General features: G+C 43.6%; 1 protein-coding gene across 3 annotated transcripts in view; it reads right to left on the minus strand.

Moving 5' to 3' along the window:
* The window catches only part of RAB27A (RAB27A, member RAS oncogene family), a 75,283-nt gene extending 56,265 nt beyond the window's left edge, over positions 1–19,018 (minus strand). The window contains exons 1-2 of one of the 3 annotated variants that reach the window (XM_012783095.2): positions 18,883–19,018; positions 1,225–1,344 (exon numbers count right to left, since the gene is read on the minus strand). The gene's annotated coding sequence lies outside the window, so the exon portion shown is untranslated. Of the gene's footprint in view, positions 1–1,224; positions 1,345–18,594; positions 18,702–18,882 lie in introns of those variants that run through there. The other 2 variants (XM_012783096.2, XM_012783098.2) reach the window with 2 other exon arrangements.
* Between the last annotated feature and the right edge of the window lie 1,307 nt (positions 19,019–20,325).

Raw genomic sequence — 20,325 nt, forward strand, 5'->3', positions numbered from 1 at the left:
CCCGGCTGATTTTTCTTTATTTATTTATTTTTTTTTTTTAGAGAGACGGAGGTCTCACCATGTTGTCCAGGCTGGTCTCAAACTCCCGGCCTCAAGTGATCCTCCCAGCTGGGTGTCCCAAAGTGCTGGGATTACAGGCAAATGCCACCATGCCCAGCCAATACTATGAAATTTTGCAAACGTATTTGTTGTGGGCTGAATTGTGTTCCTCCAAAATTCACACGTTAAAGTATCTGAAAATGTAATCTTTTTGGAGATAAGACCTTTATAGTGGTAATCAAGTTAAGAGGCCACTAGGGTGGGCCCTAATCCAATATGACTGATGTCCACATAAGAGGAGGAAATCAGGACGCAGACCTGAACAGAGGTAAGATGACATGAGGGACACAGGGAAAATACAGGCATATCTACAAGCCAAGGAGAGAGGCCTGGAATGGATACTCCCTCACAGTCCTCAGAAGGAACCTACCCTGCTAACAGTTTGATCGGACTTCTGGGCTCCAGAAGAGTGAGACAATAAATTTCTGTTGTTGAAGTCACCCAGTTTTGAAGCCACCGGGTACTTTATGGTACTTTGTTACAGCAGCCTTAGTAAACTAATACAATATCCAAAAGGAGAAAATTGTGGCATGAAACCTCCCAGCACACCCATCACCCAGACCTTTCACTCCTGAACACTTCACCATTCCCCCCTAAAATATGCGGACCTTGATTCACATAGCCGCAATACCCTTACCAAACCTAACAAAACTAATAATTTCAAGGCAGATTTAATTCATAGAAGAAATATGCCTTATACTAAAACACGCACATTCCTCCATTAAAGCTATTAATATTAGAAACAAAATCTCAATAAGCTTGAGTTTTTGTCAATAAAATCCTCAGAGGATAAGCAAGACTCTTAGAGTAATTCAGTTTCTTAGCTCTCTTATTCAACCTATTATCTAAGAATAAAAGCTTGTGTTGCTTTGTTAGAGTACAGAAAAGAAAGGAAGAATGTAGTCAGTATTCATATTCACTCCCTGGTCATTGAAAATGCACCTTTCAAACTCATCCCAAGAAATTCGGCAGACATCATGAAGTCTTTGATTAAAAATAATAACATGTGCAATGGTATTTATGTTCAATTGCACACGATTTAAGCATTTTGAAAATGGGCATGGCAGAGCTCAAAACCATTACAAGAAAAAAATAAAAAATAAAAAGATAAATGCAAAACCATACCTTGACAGGGTAGAGAACCGTTTGTCCAGTTTTTCTAAAACTTTAGAGACTAGAGTTGCCAACACTTCCACAATTGACAACTTCCAATCACATGTCCTCTTCAAGAAGGTTACTTTTTGTCTAATGTTAAGACAAAGAGAAACGTTAAAGTCAGAATGGCCTACTTATAAACGTTTTCAAAAGAGCCTTTTGAAAAGCAGTTCGCTCCATCAACTTTCGAAATCAGGCACTGCTATAAAAACCCACAATCCAGCTAATTAGTCTCAGCTGTTTGTCATATGGCCTTGCAGACCAGTCAAGTGATTTCTCCCCTTTCAAGCTCACTAAGATCCAATTCGACTGGCCTCTCAGACAGAGGGTGGCTTTATTAACCTCTTCTGGTGTTAGAAGACTGGTAGGACTTCAACTCTTTCTTTCGCCCCTCCCCAAATCAAAAGAGAACATGTGTTTTCTTGAGAAAACATCTTGAAAAGCATCGTTTTCTCAAGGCCCTTAAAGATTACATAATATTGATATTGTTTCTTTACAAATACAATGCCTGACCCAAAATATAGGAGACCAAATTGAAGTGGCAGGAGGGAAGGGCCAAATTACTTCCCAGACCTTGTTCCTGGCCTCCAGACCCATGAATAAAATGGTCTACAGGGAGGTCCACCCAGATGGCTTGATGGCATCTCAAATCCAACATGTCCTACACTCAACTTACCTCCTTTACTCTCTTCCAAGACCCTGCTTCAGACCCACTCCTCTTCCTGTATGTTGAGTAACACAATTCCAATGCGACCCCGGCCAGAAATCTGATAGGTCTCATAATTCCTCCCTCTCTTCCCCTCCCACTTCCAATTGGCCACCAAGTCCTAAGGATCTTTCCTCCTCTTGCCCTGATTCTGAGTTTGTATTATCCCTTGTCTGGATGGCTATGATAAACCACTTATTTCATTTTCTGCTCCACAACCTGGTCCTGCCTCTGATCTATCCCCCACACCACACCCAAAGTGATACTTCCAAAAAGCAAATGGGAATCCGCCATTCTCCTCCATAAAACCTATCAATGGTGCCCACAACCTCCACAATAAAATCCCTATTCCTTAGGCTTCTGCCTTCAGTGCCACTTCCCATTCCCTGCCTCCTGCCTGTGAGCTGCTCGAGTCCAGCCACCAGAATTCTTTGTAATTAACCAGTGGTTCTCAAAATGTGGTTCAAAAACCAGCGTTACCAGCATCTTCTAGGAAGTTGTTAGCGATGCACATTCTTAGGCCTCCTCCACCTCAGATCATCTGAGGATAAGACACAGCTGTCTGTGCTTTAACAAGCCCTCCAGGTGATTCTGATACACACTGAAGTCAGAGCAAAGCTCTATTCAGCAAGAGGCTTAGGTCTTTGGCTCCTTCTTCTGCCAGCAACGCTGAGTTAGATACCCCTCCTTTGTGCTTACTATCTCTAGAACTGGTCACCCCTGTGTGATAATTATCCAACTTACTTCTTGGATTCCCTGTTGGTTTATGGATATCTTGAAAGCATGGGTTGTATCTTATTTATTTTTGATTCACTCACCCCACAATCACTTGCTGAACACTAATCATTGGGTGAGATGCTGGGCATACAACTAAACAATCTATCCCTTGCCCCTAGGGGAAGCTACCTTCTCATTTTGGCAGCTCAAAATGTGACTGAAGACTCAGTCTGTCCGATCTACGAAATGCCATCACCAACCTCAAGAACAGTAGGCAACCAAAAAAACCTGAACATAACGAGTTTGACATCTCTTGCAGTAAATGAAATGGAATTTTTGGTTCATACCTGTTGCTGACTCAAATATATAGATGTGGTTTATAAAGGGGGGAAGGGACCTTGTCATGAAAACTGGTGTATTCCTTCTCAGCAATCTCTAGAATTCGGAGAATAATCTAGTACGGAAAAGTACTAAGATTTTTAAATCCCAGATTAAAATTCATTAGAGTTAACTTATTACAGTGGAAGTTAAGTGACATTTCATATTAGCACTTCTCAACCTTCATGTATATAGGAATCTGCTAAGAATCTTTTAAAACGCTAATTCTTTTTAATGTGCCTGTGGGGGGGGGGGCTCAGGATTCTATATCTCTAACAAGCACCCAAGTGATACCTGGGTAATACTGATGTTCCTAGTTCTTGAATTATACTTTGGCTACCAAGTAAAATTAGGACGATACCATTTTTCATGGAGCTGTTGGTTTTCCCCTTAAAGCAAAAAAAAAAAAAAAAAAAAAAAACAGAAAGAAACTTTTGTAGGTACCTTTGCAGTGAAAGTTTTCTAAAATGTCTTTCAGAGTTCAGTATAAAGATGGCATACTAAACATGTACGTGTAGTTCGGCTGCCTCTCAAAATCTCACTCATATAATAATAAAGAGAATTTTATTTCTTTAAGACATAAACTCACAAGGACAATGATCAGATTAGTAGAAGCAACAAAATGTTGGAAGCTAGAAGGTAGAGGGACAAGAGGAAACTGATTAGCAGACCTTGAAAAGCTGACTCCTTATCTGCCTGTAGAGAACTCTGAGAAGCAATTCATCATAGAACATCCAGAAAGTCTCAGGGATTCAGAGTCCACAAACCTCTAGAAGTTGGGAGAAGGTAAAGCTGGAGCTCAAAACAGATGGAATGACAGAAGTCTGCTTTAAAACCAACTCAGCACACCAAGAGAACAAGAAAGGAGCAAAAGGACTACAAAACAGAAAACAACGGACAAAATGGCAATAGTAAGTCCTTATCTGTTAAAAATTACTTTAAATGTAAAAGGATTAAATTATCCAATCAAAAGACATAGAATGACAGAGTATATAAAAAAGATAAGATCCAACTATTTGCTGCCTACAAGAGAGTCACTGTAGATTTGAGGGCAAGCATAGACTCACAGGGAGGGATGGAAAATAATATTCCATGCAAACGGAAACCAAAAGAGAAATGCAAATTAAAACCACAATGATTTTGATCATATCTGTTAGGATAGCTATTATTAAAAAAACAAAAAATAACAAGTGTTGGCAAGGATGTGGTGGGAATGTAAATTGGTACAGCCACTATGGAAAACAGTATGAAGTTTCTTCAAAAAATTAAAAAATATAAATACCATAGGATCCAGCAATCCTACTTCTGGGTATATATCCAAAGGAATTGAAATCAGGATCTCTAAGAGATACCTGCACTCTCTTGTTTATTGCAGCATTATTCACAGTAGCCAAGACTTGGAAACAAACTAAATGTCCATTGACAATGAGTGGGTAAAGGAAATATGCTATATATGTATACAATGAAAAATTATTAAGCCTTAAGAAATAAAGAAATCTTGCCATTTGTGACAACATGGATGGACATGGAGAATATCATGTAAGTGAAATAAGCCAGACTCATAAAAAAATACTGTATGATCTCACTTTTACATGGAATCTAAAATAGTCAAACTCACAGAAGCAGACAGTATGCTGCTGGTTGCCAGGGACTGGGAGGAGGGGGAAACTGAAAGGTGATGGCTAAAGCGAACAGAATTTCAATTCTGCAAGTTAAATGAGTCCTGAAGATCTACTAATACCGTAGTGCCCACAACTAACAATATTGTATTATGTACTTAAAATTTGCTAAGCAGGTAGATCTTATGTTAAATGGAGAGAAATTCTGAGAGGTGATGGACACATTTACAGCCTTGATGGTGGTGATGGTTTCACAGGTGAATATTCCCAAACTCATCGAAATGTGTATATCAAATATATAGCTTTTTATATGTCAATCATACCTCAAGAAAGTAGTTTTTTAAAATGGAAATTACTAAGTTGGAACAGAAAGGAAGGAAGGAAGCCCACCCCCAGATCCCAGTCCCTACACCTGCCAGCCTGTGAGTGCCCACCCCCCCCCCAGCTCTGGCAGAGCTTGAAGGTTTATTCTCTGGAAAGGGTAAAGCCCTCGGGGTCTCTCGGGCACACCAGCTGCCATGGAGGCAGAAGTAGGCAATGAGATGTGACATAGTAAATATTGAGACACTCCATCACCACCCACTCCTCACCGACACAACTGGACTCCCAGAATGCAAGCATACTGCACAAGAGGTGGCTACAACAGTCCTCTCTGGAGATTCTGCCCAGCCCAGGAGGGAAGGCCTAAAGATAGAAACCATGAGCCCATGACCTATTGATCTAACTAAGATTGTAACGTATGTGTTTCAGGAGAAGAAAGGGATGAAAATGGTACACATGTATGGTAAGGGTATGTGGAGAAATGAGCTAAATTCTCTTCTTCCATGATGAACTATCGATAGATAATGCCTAAACTGAAAAATTGGCCATAGAAATATAAGTGCGTCATTTCAAGACCAGGGGTGTAACTGCTGGCAGAGTTAGCTAACTACAAGAGCTGAGTTGTTGACTCTGGGGAGCAGGAAGTGGGCTGGGGGAGGGGAGCCTGCTGGCTTTTCGTAACAGGCCTTGTAGAACTATGCCCATGTTTATATAGCCCTGATAAAATTTTTAAAATTAATTAATATGAAAGCAAATTTAATGTCCATGCTTTCATTTTTTTCTTTCTTGGATGATGCAGGACATCACAATAAACATCACTAACTTGCTGTGCTATGTGCTCAGGGTCTAGGACCTGCACTGAAGAGGGATGCTGAGGACCTGAGCTCTGGAGACAGTCTGGCTTTGAACTTCAACTTTACCTCGCGGGCTTGTGTGCCCTTGAGCAAATTCCCTAACCTCTCTGCCTCAGCTGCCTCATCTGTGGAACAGGAATAATTATAGAATTATTCTGTAAGGAATGAATTCCATACTACTTATAAAGTGCCTAAAACCATGTTTGGTACATGGGAAATGTTCAGTAGCTATTTTATTTTATTTTTATTGTTTCTGCACATTATGGGGTACAAATGTTTAGATTATATATGTTGCCTTTGCCCCCTATAGTCAGAGCTACAAGCGTGTCCATCGCGAAAATGGTGCGCACTGTACTCATTATGTATGTATATACCTCTCCCCTCTTCCTCCCCCCATCTGCCCGACGCCCGATAACTATTATTCCTATATGTCCACTTAGGTGTTGATTAGTGAAATCAGTTTCTTGGTGAGTACATGTGGTGCTTATTTTTCCATTCTTGGGATACTTCACTTAGTAGAATGGGTTCCAGCTCTATCTAGGAAGATACAAGAGGTGCTATAGCACCATTGTTTCTTAAAGCTGAGTAGTACTCCATGGCATACATATACCACATTTTATTAATCCACTGGGCACTTGGGTTGTTTCCACATCTTTGCAATTGTGAGTTGTGCTGCAACAGCAATTTTTATTAAGGCATGTTTGCCCCTGTAATAAATGGTTCCTGACCATTTTGGTTGATGTATTGATTTCGTGTCTTCTGTTAATTTGCATTTTCTTCTCCCTTTGCTGTCAGTCAGCCAGCTATCCCTCACCACGGTAATCAGAGTGCCTTCCTAGAACAAGCCCGACCCCTTAACAACGTGCAGTTTCTAATTGACAAGCCACCTGGAAACCAAATGACCAGGCTTATTAGAACTGTTTGTAATATGGAGGAAAATGGGCCCCAAGACAGGTTCTGAAAGTCCCTCTGTGAGGCAATTTGGCAAGTTTCAGTATATTAACCCTCTGCCTGACCGCTCAGAACCTTTTGGGCTTACTTCCTCATTGTCAACTGTGGGTCAGAAGGCTGGGTGGCACTTAGGCAACCAACCATCCCGGTTTACCAGGGACTGTCCAAGTTATAGCACTAAAAATCCTGCAGCCCTGGAAATGCCATCCCTGCACTGAGCAAATTACTTAATCCTTTTGAACCTGTTCCAACATCTGGAAGATGAAGGATAATACCTACTTTGAAAGGCTGTTGAAGATTAAATGAGCAAATGCTTGTATAATTCCGGACACATATGGTAGATTGCATATTGTCATTGTCAACTCTAATATTGGGTGGGAAAAGAAAGTATTCTTAGAAACATAACTTGTAACTTGCTCTGTATACAGAGGGTCCTAGAAAGCTGAATTGTTTGCTTTTGTGAGTTTCCTTCCACCTTTGTCATATACAATTTGTTTCAAGGACTAAGACATATTAAAGAAATTGAATAATTCAACATTGCTGTCTTCTCTACTGGGCAAAGGCCTGGCAGGTTTCCACCACCTTTTCATACACATGACTCTTTTACACTATGGAACCCTAGGGTATTTATGTCAGTAGCTGCTTCTGAACTTGCAGACAATCAACTCACCTCACCAGTAACAATATCAATTAGTTTTTAATTTGTATTTCACTTTTTTCCTTCATAATGGCACCAAATTATTTAGTCTTCTAATGGACTGCCAAGTCATTCACTAAACATGTCAACTCTATCCCTGAAAAATAAGGGCTCGTATCACCAAAGAGATGAAATACCATTTCTGACCTCCAGAGCTAAGCAACTCACTACTTCACAGTTATTAACTACAGCCTAGAAGTCGCTCACATGTATGCACCCCACAGACTCAAGGGCAAAGTTGCTACAAGAAAAGTTACAAAATTTGGGGTAGATAATGGAAAGGATAACAAGTTACTCAAATCCAAAACATGACCTGAGAACCCTCTAGGAGGCAACAGAGAGAGAGGGCAGAAACATCCAGGCATAGAAGAGACTTCCCTATAAAGGTTCTCAAGCTCCCTCCCTCCCACACTCGTATTTCTTCTGCCAACATCCCCACCCAGTCCCCAAGGCCTGTGAGCACAAAACCCAGGAGAACCACAAAACCTCAGAGAAGCCTTGAGGGTCATCTGGTCAACCAATTAGGGCAGGAGTAAAGGGACCTAGGACTGGCAGCAGAATCACCTGGGGTATCTGATAACAATACAAAGTTCTGGGTCCCACCCAGGCCTCTGAAAACCCAGGATCTCTGCAAGGGAGGGCTAGGGAATTTGAATTTCTAACAAGCTTCCCAGAGACTTCCTGGTTATGCATAATAAGGTTTGAGAGCCACTGTTCTAGGAAGACAACAGATAACAAAATGCACAACTGTAACCAGCATGTGGAGATCAGCCTCAGATTCCAAATCATATAATGGGGATAATAACACTGACCTAACAGAATGGTTGTGAGAATTAAATGAGATAACAAGTAGAGGCCTCAAGCACGGTGTCTCACATACAGCAGGCTCTCAGTAAATATATTAGTCTGTTTCCTCTCCTGTACATGACATTCTAATGAAGACTTATAACCATAGTTCATGTTTCGAATAAATGTCAAGGAGGAAAGCAGATGGCTAGCATAAGTTAAGGCCTCAATGTTAATGAGTCATCAACTACAAAGGCCAAGGTCGGCAGCTTTAATGTTAGCAAGGGGTGGGTTGTAAAATGTGCCAGTAGACAGTGGTTCTCAGATATCAGAATCACCTGGGTGGATGGCTTTAAAACGCAGACTCTGGGTCTCACCTGAGTTTCCGATTACTCAGTAGGTCCTGGGGTGAGGATGAGAATATACATTCCTAACACGTTCCCAGAAGGTGTTGATATTGCTGGTCCTCTTCTGACATTTTGTAACAAAAAAGAAAAACTATGCTGCTTGTATTTCCTGTTTGACACCACACTGTAGTTACATGTAAATAAAGAAAAAAGTAATAAACAATTTCTGAGGCTGTGCTGCCCCTGTCCCTGAGAATCTTTCTTACTACGTTTTGGAACGACAGGGATATTTGAGTTTCATCTTCCCACTCACTAGCTGTGTGACCGTGAGTGAGGAACATGATCTCTTTGAGCCTCAGTTTACTCACCTGGGAATCGAGGTGGACTTGGGTCAGTGGTTCCCAAACCTGGCTGTGCACCATCAATCACTAGAGCAGCATTTTAAGTAAAACATGTATTCCCCAGCCCTAGCCCCAAACCTAACCAATTAGAATCGCAAAAGAAGAAATTGAAAAATATGTTTGTTTTGTGTGCGTATGCTTTAAACAAAAATTCCCTGTGAAATTTTCATGGGCAGCAAGTTTAGGGGAACCATCAACATGGTGAGCTTTCTTTTAGACTTCTTCCAGCATTAAAACTCTCTGATCTTTTTGATTTCCAAGTCCCTGTGCCCTGCGTCAGTGCATACCAAGTAGCCTTCTCCTTTTATACATATATATTTGCTTCCCCTGGAGTAGGAAGCAAGTACACTAGTCCTTTAAGAAAAGAATCTAGTCTGCTTAGCAGTTCCATTTCTCATGTACCAATAAGCTGGCATTCTGGTTGAGTTTAAAAAATAAAGTCCAACGTGTAGGAGAAACTATGAATTGCATAGGACTGAATCTGAGTTTGGCATTTCCAAGGAACAGAAAGGGAGGAGATGGGGTTGGAGGAGAGAGGGCCAGGGATGAGCCGAGCTCAGGGAGGCCAGCAGCACATGCATCACAGAGGCCCTTTGGACCACGGCTTCCCATTTGGGTCTCATACCCAATGCAATGGGAAGCAACTGGGGAATTTTAAACAGAAGAAGGATATGATCTGAATTCCTTTTTTCAGAAGATTGATGGCTTTATGTGAAGAATGGGGTATTGGGGGAGGAGGGGGACCAAGAATAGGACCAGAAAGCAGCAATACAGACAAGGAATGATGGTGGTTTTTAACTGGCAGCTGGCACAGAGTGGGTACTCGGATATTTCTACACTGGCTTAACATAGGTAAAAACCATAATATACGTGTTTCACCTCCTGTGATATTCCAGAAGCCTTCAAGGAAGAGACCATGCTTGTTAGTAAAGTTCTATCTAGAAGTCACTTCCTTTGAACAACAAAACAACACAATTTTGGATTGCCCGCACCTTACAACTGGTTACAATCAAGAAATATTATCACAGAGGCATGAAAAGAACACACCGTCATCAGATCAGCCTTCGGAAAACCTCTCTGCCATCAATTAGCCACGTGTCCCGGGGCACAGCTCTGGATCTCTGGGAGGGGAGGTTGGGCTACAGTTTCTAAGGTCCCTACCAGCTCTTAAATTACACAATTCTACAAGTGCAACAACAGTGGTTTCCTTATCTGGGTGGCAAAATAGTCTGATGACTCAGGGTGAGGTTTTTTTTTTTGTTACTGACTTTCAATTTCCCCCAGAGAAGCTCCAGTTAAGCAGGAAACAGGGTGTTAATGAAGAAACTGCCCAATCTTGCTATTTCCTTGGCCTCTCTGGCACAAGGGTATGGTGGACAGCTGGAAGTTTGGGAAGTAGACACTCAGGCTCTGGGAGCACAGGTCCTTGTGTAACCCTTCAGTCATGCTCTCTGTGGCCTTCTGGCAGGCTTCTGTCCACGTAGAAGCACGTAACAGGCACTGAGACCAGCGTCTCATTTCCTCCTGCTGGTAGGCTGTCCCCACAGGGTCCACTCCTCTCCAACTTGATACCTCTATGAGAACCTCATTTGACATGAGCCCTCAGGGCAGAGGGGTTCTCAGCCCGACTGCCCATCAGAGTCTCTTGTGGAGGCTTTTTTTTTTTGAGACAGAGTCTCACTCTGTTGCCCAGGCTAGAGTGAGTGCCATAGCATCAGCCTAGCTCACGGCAACCTCAAACTCCTGGGCTCAAGCGATCCTCCTGCCTCAGCCTCCCAAGTAGCTGGGACTACAGGCATGCGCCACCATGCCCGGCTAATTTTTTCTATATATTTTTAGTTGGCCAATTAATTTCTTTCTATTTTTAGTAGAGACGGGGGTCTCACTCTTGCTCAGGCTGGTTTCAAACTCCTGACCTTGAGCAATCCGCCCACCTCAGCCTTCCAGAGTGCTAGGATTACAGGCATGAGCCACCGTGCCCAGCCTCTTGTGAAGGCTTAAAAACAAAATACAGATACCTGAGTCCTATCTCACACTCAGTGACTTAGAATTGGGGGTTAGGGAGAGGTTAGAAAAACAACAGTGGTAGCGTTAGGCGTAGGTAGCTTTACATGATGGAGAAAATTTATAACTTCGGAAACTGCAAGCCAAAGAGGTTCAATAGTTTGTCTAACGCAGGGTTTCTTAGCCTGGACACTACTGACATTTTGAGTAGGATAATCCTTGGTTGTGGGGCTGTCCTGTGCATTGCAGAATGTTTAACAACATCCCTGGCCTCTATGCACTACATGCCAGTGAGTAACTCCCCAGTGGTGACTATCAAAAATGTCTCCAGACTTTGCTAAATGTCCCCAGGAGGCAGGGGGAGAAATCACCCCCAATTGAGAGCCACCGGTGAGGTATCAGAAAGTTAATTATCGGGTCAGGCACGGTGGCTCACACCTGTACGCCTGTAATCCTAGCACTCTGGGAGGTCGCGGCGGGAGGATCGCTCAAGGTCAGGAGTTCAAAACCAGCCTGAGCAAGAGCGAGACCCTGTCTCTACTGAAAATAGAAAGAAATTAGCTGGACAACTAAAAATATATAGAAAAAATTAGCTGGGCATGGTGGCGCATGCCTATAGTCCCAGCTATTCAGGAGGCTAAGGCAGGAGGATTGCTTGAGCCCGGGAGTTTGAGGTTGCTGTGAGCTAGGCTGACGCCACGGCACTCTAGCCTGGGCAACAAAGTGAGACTGTCTCAAAAAAAAAAAAAAGAAAGAAAGAAAGAAAGTTAATGATCAGCAACACTGAGACCAAGAACTAGCCTACTGATTCCTGGCTGCATTGGTTCCTCCACATTCAGGCAGGGATGAGCCACTGCCTGAGGAAATACTGCAACCACCCACTTCATAGCCCCGTGTGCCTAGAGCAGAGAGGGGGTGATGGACAGCTGGCCTCGTCCCTGGCAATAAAAGCCATATCAGGTCTTCAGTATCTGGCTGTAAGGATAATATATCTTTTCAGGAGATGCTAGACCTCTTCACTCTTTCTTGGGCTCACTCCCTTGCAGTGGTGGGATTCATTATGAAAATTAACCACGCATAGCAAGAAACAAAGAAATCCTGACCACAACCATGGATCATATTTTAAAAATCCAGCTATGTCAAATGAATATTTAAGTCATGACCTATTTCTGTATGTGTCATTCCCCCCAGCCCATATTAGGGATAGCACAGCAAGAACAAAATTACCCTATGGTCACATTTAACTAACCGATTGAGACACCTTGTCTTTGCTTTTAATGATACAAAGGCACAGGAGCTTAGTGTCCAGTCATACCCAGATAGGACTGGACCAGCCACCCATGTGGAGGGATCAGGCCAAGGTAGATAAACTGTGGCAAATAAGAACAGAACAGATTTCTCGGTCTCTTGGCAACCAATTTTATTATTATGCTTTGACCTGGCAGCTGGTAAGGCTTTATATGAATTAACCAACAAGGCTATGAAAAAACAAGATTAGTTGTTCTGAAATATGGCATTCTAGTGGCAGTTAGAGGAAACATGTTCATTTTCAAGTCTGCTTTCTTAAATAGGGACAAATAATTTTAAAATACTTATAAGATTAAAAATAGTGTTTCAAAAGGATACATCTCCAATGTGACAAGTCACTGGGCAAGTCACATATACATATCTATCTACCTTGGTCCTTGCCATATGTCTATCTTTCATATTTATTCTACCAAAATACAAAGCAATGAGGAGTGCTGTAGGAGTGAGCCACTCAAAGCAAGCAGGCTTTCAATAAGACAACACTTGGTTGTTGTGGAATTACACTCAGGAAGTCTACCTTAATCAAAGCATCTTACAATATGTACAAAAATATTAACAAGATCTTAAAAGGAATGAAAAAACACAGTGAACTACAGGCTTTCTGGCATCAAAACAGGGAATACCAAACAGTGGCTTTCAATAGTCATGCCACTCTCAGAGAAAAGTCAAAGGTGTCTCATGAGAATGGCTTTGGCTGCCACATGTTGGGTCTGGAGACCAGAGGGACAGTGTGATAATGAAGTAATCATGAGTGGGTGACAAGAGAAATGATTAAGGGTCAACACTAAAACATAAGCAACTTATACGTGACCTTTTTTTTTTTTTTTTTTTTTTTTTTTGAGACAGAGTCTCACTTTGTTGCCCAGGCTAGAGTGAGTGCCATGGCATCAGCCTAGCTCACAGCAACCTCAATCTCCGGGGCTCAGCGATCCTACTGCCTCAGCTTCCCGAGTAGCTGGGACTACAGGCATGCGCCACCATGCCCGGCTAATTTTTTGTATATATATTTTTAGTTGGTCAATTAATTTATTTCTATTTTTGGTAGAGACGGGGTCTCGCTCAGGCTGGTTTCGAACTCCTGACCTTGAGCAATCCGCCCGCCTCAGCCTCCCAAAGTGCTAGGATTACAGGCGTGAGCCACCACGCCCGGCTATACGTGACCTTTTAAGGGAAAAGATCACACAGCAGACCAACGCCTGGTCCCCAAGTCCCAGTTCTGGGTCTGCCACTAATCCTATGTGACTTTGTTGAAGTGACAATCTCTCTGAATGCAAATGTCCTTAACTATAAAAGGCTGGAATAAAACTAAATTTTTTCTAACTTTGTTCTACTTCTAATACCCCTTGAGTTTACAAATCTTCTCCTTCCTTTAGATGGTTACATGCACAGTCACCAAAACGAGCCATAGCTCATTCTTTGGACATGATCATGATCAATGCATTTGGTGTGCATAAACATGACCTCCAACTAGGGCTGCCAGATAAAAAACAAGCCACGCAGCTACCTTTCCATTCCTGATAAACAACAATTTTTTAGTAAAAGTTATCAAATAGTGCATGAGATATAGGAAAAAACTATTTATTGTTGATCCAAATGCAAATTTTACTTTTTTTTTTATTTGCTAACTCTGGCGCCCTACCTCTGTCCCCACATTAGAAGTTCAATCTTAAGAAGCAAAAGTCTGATTCTATATACATGGATAGTTCTAAGAGTAGCTGGCTAAAGCATTAAATGGGAGGCCTTCTCAAGAGTAACATATACAGAGGAAAAAAACAGGAAAGGAGGCAGTGGCTCACACCTGTACTCCCAGCACTTCAGGAGGAAGGGGGAGGATCACTAGAGCCCAGGAGTTTGAGACCAGCCTGGGCAACATAGCAAGACCCTGTCTCTAAAAATAAAAAAAAATAAAAAAATGGATAATAATAAAAAAAAAAAAAAGATGGATACTGTGGCACACTTGTAGTCCCAGCTACTCTGGAGGCCGAGGCAGGGACATGGGAGGCTTGAGCCCAGAATTTAGAGGCTGCAGTGAGCTACGCTTGCACCATCTGCACTCCAGCCTGGGCAACAGAGTGAGACCCCGTCTCTAAAAAATATTTTTTTTTTTAATTAAAAAGTGCGTGGTGTGCCCTCTGAGTACTGCCCAACCACACAGAAAGACTAAAACATGCCAAATGCTCCCTACTCCACACACCGCACCCTATTGACATAAAGTTAATTACAAACCCTTTATCTCTGCCTCCAACTCAGTGCTAATGTCTGCTCCCAGGGTAATCAGCTTAAGGGAAACCAGATCATAAACTCAAACTTCCTGACCAAGAGGCAGAGGAACAAATACGGTGGAGCAAAATCTGCAGGAGGCATAAAAAGTGAAGGCTTTCTATGGTAGGGAAAAATTACTCTTGTCAAGAGCCAGTCTTGTTTTAACAATAAAACAGTTTTGCTTCTTAGTGGCTCAGACTTTAAGCCTAAAAGCCCTGTTTTGTTTAACAGAAGATATCAAACCTATTATAATTGATTAGGAATATATACATACCATATATATATATATATATATATATATATATATATATATATATATATTTAAACAATTATTTCATGCTGTGCTGTGAAGACAGGACATATTCCAAGATAAGTTTAAATAACAATGGATGGTAGATTCAATTTTTAAAATGACAGAGAAAATTAATTACCATGCTTTCTAGGCCAAATTAATTCAATTCTCACTGAGAATTCTCACAATTCCTCATTCAGCAAGAAACCCCATTGAACTACAGCCAATACTGCTCTATCAGCAGCAGTAGGACAAGGTGGATTATAACAAGATACTTGCAGCTCTGGCCCAGAAAAATTAAATGTTTGGACTCGATGCATTTCCAGTGACGACAATTAACCAAAGTGTATCCATTAACTTAATCGTATGTTTAGCAAGTTTATTGAACACTTACTTTGTCCAAGACATCTTGTAATGGAAGACTCAAAAACAAGCTGAAATCATGAATATTTTTCCAGGACATTACAATCTAGTCATGGAAATAAACCCAACATACCAACAGTTGACAGTCTAAAGTAGTTACATATTTAAAAGACAAAATGAGTTTTGGAGATGGCAATTTCTTTTAGAAACCAGAGAAAGATTAATTCACTGCGGTGCCAAATATTCATCTAGAAATTAATTTCCATATTTTAAAATTTCCAAGATATTTCATTTTCTCCCTAGATCAGTACAAGAGACCAAAATACTGAAGACAGGCACTAAATGGCCCGCCCAGTCTGCCCAGGGTACGAAGTACGGGGCCTCCCTCTGCCACCATGGGAAAGACCACGAGCCCTCATCTTTCTACCTATTTCACCTTTCCCTTTTTAAGGAAGAAAAGGCCATTATCTTGGGGGAAATCAGAGGATAGAAGAGGAAAGACTTAGGAGATGTTAGTGTATCTATGGGCATTGCTTCTCTTAGAAAAAATGGGAAGGAACAGCAGAGTAATTCCCAATCCCTTTCCATTAATGTTTTGGTTTTTCGGTTTTGGAGTTGGTTTTTTGTTTTTTTGTTTTGTTTTGTTTTTGTTTTTGAGTGCTTACTCAAAAGTGTCAGAAACCATTCTCTGTGCTCTGGACACCACAGTGAAGAAGACAAATTCCTGGCCCTTGCAGAGCTTGTATTCTACCAGTGGGGAGACAGATATCATATGCGTGCATGTGCGTGTATGATGATAGTTAATGTTATAAATACTCTAAAGAAAAATGAGGCAAAGTAAGGGGGTAGAAAATGATAGGAGTGGTGAGGGACACTGTTTTAGATAGGGTGGTCTCTAGAAAAATGAATTTGACCTGAATAAAACGAGTGAGAAAGCCCTGCAGACATTGGAAGAAAGAGCATTCTAGGAAGAGGAAACAGCAAGTGCAAAGGGCCTGGGGTGTGGCTGGAGTGGACTAAGCAAAGAGAGGAGTAATAGAAGATGAAGCCACATGCCATGTAAGGGCCTCATGGATCATCATGAGGATGATGAGGACTTTGTTTTTTTCTTCTGAAATAAAAAGCCACTGGAGAGTTTTGAGCAAAGTGACATAATGGACTTGGACTGCTATGTTGAGAATAGACTGGAGTGGGGAGGGTGGGAGCAGGAAAGCCCTTTAGGAGGCTTTTGCAGTAATCCAGGTAACAGAGATGACGGGAATCTGGTGGAAGAAGCAGAAGTGGCGAGAAATGGTTATTATCCTACATATATTCTCAAGATAGAATCAATGAGATTTGCTGAGGGATTTGACATGGGGTATAAGAGAAACAAGAGAATCAGGGGTGATTCTAGGATGTTTAGTCTGAGCAACTGGAAAAGCGAAATTGCCATTCACTAAGATGAAAAGACAAAGGAAAAAGCAGGATTGGGACAGAAAACTCAAAGGGCTGGCTCCTAGAGATTGTTGCCCACTTCAAAACCCTTACATCTGTTCTAGAACTAAGGCAACAGAAATTGGAAAGTTGATCTTAAATTTCATATGGAAATTCAAGGAACCCAGAATAGCCAAAACAATCTTGAAAAAGAACAAAGTTGGAGGACTTACATGTCCTGATTTCAAAGCTTACTACATAGCTACAATAATCAAGGCAGTGTGATACTTGCCTAAGGATAGACATAGATCAATAGAGTAGAACTGAGAGTCCAGAAATAAACCCTCACATTCATGGTCAATTTTCAGTAGAGGTGCCAAGGACATTCAAAGGGGAAATAATGGTCTTTTCAACAAATGGTGCTGGGAGAACTGGATATTGACATGCAAAAGGATGAAATTGGACCTCCTCCCTTATACCATATTCAAAAATTAATTTTAAATGGATCAAGGAATGAAATTTAAGAGCTAAAACTATAAAACTTTTAGAAGAAAACACAGACATAAGTCTTCATGACCTCAGATTTGACAATGGCTTCTTAGGTTTGAGACCAAAAGTACATGCAATAAAAGAAAAATAGATTAATTATGCTTTATCAATATTAAAAATCAAGGCAGGTCATGACAATTAAGAAAGAAAGGAAAGAGGGAAGGAAGAGAAAGAGAAGGAATGAAGGGAGAAAGAGGAGGAAGAGAGCAGGAATGAAAACCAACATAAAACACAGAAAAGGGCCAGGTGAAGTGGCTCACACTTGTAATCCTAGCACTCTGGGAGGCCGAGGCAGGAGGATTACTCAAGGTCAGGAATTCGAAACCAGCCTGAGCAAGAGCGAGACCCCATCTCTACTAAAAATAGAAAGAAATTAATTGGCCAACTAAAAATATACAGAAAAAATTAGCCGGGCATGGTGGCGCATGCCTGTAGTCCCAGCTACTCGGGAGGCTGAGGCAGCAGGATTGCTTGAGGCCAGAAGTTTGAGGTTGCTGTGAGCTAGGCTGACGCCATAGCACTCACTATAGCCCGAGCAACAGAGTAAGACTCTGTCTCAAAAAAACAAAAACAACAACAAAAAAAACCCCACAGAAAAGGATGATCCTCAGATAAGTTCTTTCAGCATTATATTAATTTTTCTTCATTCTTAACCATCTGCAGAAACTGCTTTCCAGGCTGTTTTCCCTGTAAAGCAAGTTTTTAAGAAGGCAAAACAAGAAAAGAAAAAAGGAAACAGGCAGAGTAGGGCACTCACAAATTTAGTCAGCAATGATTACAGAAAACTTACATGGCATAACACTGCGGTCCCCTACCTCTTCTCCCCAACATATGACTGATAAGGGAACGATGAAGCGAGAACTCGTCCAGTAGGAAAGAACAGCTGTTACCACAGAGGTGAGGAAGAGGCCCCCTGCTGCAGAAGATTCTGAGGCCGTGGGGGTCTGGGTGGCCAGCACAAGCAAGGCCAGGGAGGCTCAGACAAGGGCTCACAAGATTCCCTTAGGCCAGGCCTAACTTGGCTTAACTGGTGACAGAGACCAGGCTTTGGCCATAGTTAGAGAAACCTGTCATCACATCAGTCACGACCCGAGGGCCTGGCTGCCAGGTAGGGTTTTCTGTCCGACTGACAGGAAAAGGGAAAGCCTCTCCCACGCAGCTAGTGTGCAGTGCAGACCCTTATCACCAAGGGGGTAAAGACGTCAAAGAAACTGAAAGCAACGGGAGGGAGGAAAGAACTAGGGGACGGTGCCAGCGGCCTGGGACCTCCCTCCCCTCCCTCCAGTCAAGTGTCCTTTCCCCCTGAGTGGGACCCTCGCACCTGGATGCCACCAGGGGTGGCCTTAGACGCCGGCGCGACCTGGAACTGTACCTGAGCAGCACCTGGCACCGCTAGTTCCCCACCCGCGGCGGTGTCATCACTGGGGTCCGCGCGGGGGTGGCCTGGGACCGGCAAAGCAACTTTTCTGGCGGGCTCGGGTGGGGAGGGAAGGAGCCCCAGCCTCCAAGCCCAGCCCCAGGGTAGAGCCGCCACTCCCGGGACGCCTGGCTCTGCTCCGGGGATGGATGGGACGCTGCGGGGCGCCGGGGCCGAGCGCGCCTCCCCACCCCCACCCTCTCCCCCTCCCCCACCCCGCCCCGGGCGGCCGCCCGCCCTCACCTGGTCTGCCCGCCGTCCCGTCCTGTCCGGTCCGCGCCCGCGCCCGCCGCTGCCGGCCCTTTTTGGGTCCTTGGCGGGTATTTTCCGTCTGGCCCCACATCACTTCCCGTAAAGGAGAGCGAGGTGGGGGCGGGACCTCCTCTCTTCCCTCCACCTCCCGCTTCCTCCTGTCACCTCGGGGAGCACCCCCCGCCCAGCCCGCCTGGGGGAGCGTGGGGACAGGCGAGCGCGCAGGGCGGCCGCCGCACCTGCCACGAGACGGCCCCCGGTCGCCTCCTGTGTCCCTAGACAAAGGTCCACTGCCTCATGCTGCAAGGCGCGAAACGACAGGGGGGTGTTCTGGTTCTGAGACACGGGGTGACATCTGCAAACTCCCCAAGGATCCGTTTCCTACGCGGAACGGTTTGGTGGCTCTCGCCAAACCTCCTCCTCCAAAACCCGTTTCCTCAAGGTGTTTCCCGGGGCATCAGGTCGGCGTCTTGTCGTAGCCAGAGGTGCTGAGCGGCTGCAAGTTGGCACCGCCCCAGGTTCCTAAGTCCCGGGGGCTCCGGCGACCGCGCCCCTGGGTCGGCTTCTCCAGCCCCCTGTCCATCCCGCCGCTCCGGCTCGTCGCTCGTGTAGACGCGGGCACGGCCTTTCCGGGGCAAGGGAAAGTCTGGGGGTTCTTGAAAATGACAAGGGGGCGGAGGGGGGGCAGCGGGGGGGGGGAGGTGAAATAAGTAAAAATTCTGGCAGGTAAAAATAAATATAATTCTGGGAGAGAGGGACAGGTGGAGTCTCTGCTCACACGGTTTAATTCGGATTATAAAATCACTCTGAATTTTTAAGAGAGTGTTAGAGAATTCGGTTTTTTAAAAGAGGAAAAAAAAATTACAATGCATTAAGAACTGCCTCTGCCAGGAGGAACCTGCGAGCTTTTGCTGCCACCCTGCGGCTTTCCTTCTCAGCGCAGATGGTTTTGCGTGGGCCTGCAGGGCCTGGACTGGGGGCCCAGAGGCGGTTCAGACTGCCTAGTTCCCACTCAGGCAGCCAGGCTTACCCTACAGTGGCCTGGAGGTCTGAACAGCGGCCTTTGGGCCTGCCCCGGAGGCTCTAAAGCAAAGCCCCTTGGAAGCAAGCAATTCCACTTCTAAGCGGAGTAAAATGTTTGGAAGCCTTAGTCCAGCTTCTCCTACCTCTGTGCCATCTCACTGAATCTGTGTCCACCTCCACCACAAATACCAGCTGTCCCAGGCCCACTTGCCCTACTCCATCCTCCTTCCACTCTGTGGCTGCTCAGGTTGCATAACAGCACCGTTAGCTTCTCGGATATCTGTCCAATTTACAAACTCACATACAGGTGAACCAGGAGTTGGCAATTTTATAGAATCAGTAGAACACTTGCAAGCAAACATAGCACAGTCAACTCAAGATTAGAGGTAACAAATTTCATCATAGGGTGAC

Source organism: Microcebus murinus, chromosome 6, assembly GCF_040939455.1.
Source record: "Microcebus murinus isolate Inina chromosome 6, M.murinus_Inina_mat1.0, whole genome shotgun sequence".
Taxonomy (NCBI): Eukaryota; Metazoa; Chordata; class Mammalia; order Primates; family Cheirogaleidae; genus Microcebus; species Microcebus murinus.